A 1,013-nucleotide genomic window follows, 5' to 3' on the forward strand; every position below is an offset into this window, starting at 1 on the left:
GAGGCTTTGTTCATTTGTCTTTTTTTTTCCTCTCGCTCTCTGTTCTTCAAATTGGATAAACTCTGTTGATCCATTTTCAAGTTCACTGATCCTTTCTTCATCCATCTCACATCTCTCATCCACCCCATCTAGGGAATTTTTCATTTTGGTCACTGTGTTTTTCAACTGTGTTTTTTAAACTTTCTAGAATTTCCGTTTGGTACTTTTTTAGTAGATTCAGTATCTTTATTGCTGTTCCTAATTTGTTGAGCCATTGTTATCATATTCTCTGTCATCTCTTTAATATGTGCACTGAATACATTAACAATAGCAGCGTTGAAGGATTTATCTTCTATATCCAACTCCTAGGACCTCTAAGAATCTATTTCCATCAACCGCTTTTTTCCCCCTGAATATGAATCACATTATATTGCCTTTTTGTATGTCTTATAAATTTTATTGAAAACCGGACATTTTAGGTAATGTAACAACTTTCATTCTTATTTTCTTTGTTTTTCCTTGAGGGTTTTTGTTGTTGCTATTTTTTCTTTTGTTTTTTAATTAACTAGTCTGGGCTTAATGTGCAGAAACCATCACCCCTGCAGTATGTGGTTGCTGATGTCTCTGCTCATTTTTTTTTTTTTTAATTCTTATTTTCATTTTTTAGTCTGGTTTCTAGGGATATCTCTGTGTCTGCATAGTTTAACCAAATCAAACCAAAGCCATTGTCATCAAGTCGATTCCAACTCATAGCAACCCTATAGGACAAAGTAGAACTGCCCCATAGGGTTTCCAAGGAACGGCTGGTGGGTTTGAACTGCCCACCTTTCGGTTAGCAGCCAAGCTCTTAACCATTGGGCCAGTGTTCAGCAATAACTGGTCATAGACTTTGCTCAAGCACCTCAAGTCTATAAGGCTTCCACTCTCTGCTAGTAGATAAGTTTGTTTTGAGGAATGCATTTGAAGTTTGGGCAATTTTCAAGTCTGCCCTAGTTTTACTTTCTGTCAGGCCCTCACAAGTCTTCACTGCATAG

Source organism: Trichechus manatus, unplaced genomic scaffold, assembly GCF_000243295.1.
Source record: "Trichechus manatus latirostris isolate Lorelei unplaced genomic scaffold, TriManLat1.0 scaffold00039, whole genome shotgun sequence".
NCBI lineage: Eukaryota > Metazoa > Chordata > Mammalia > Sirenia > Trichechidae > Trichechus > Trichechus manatus.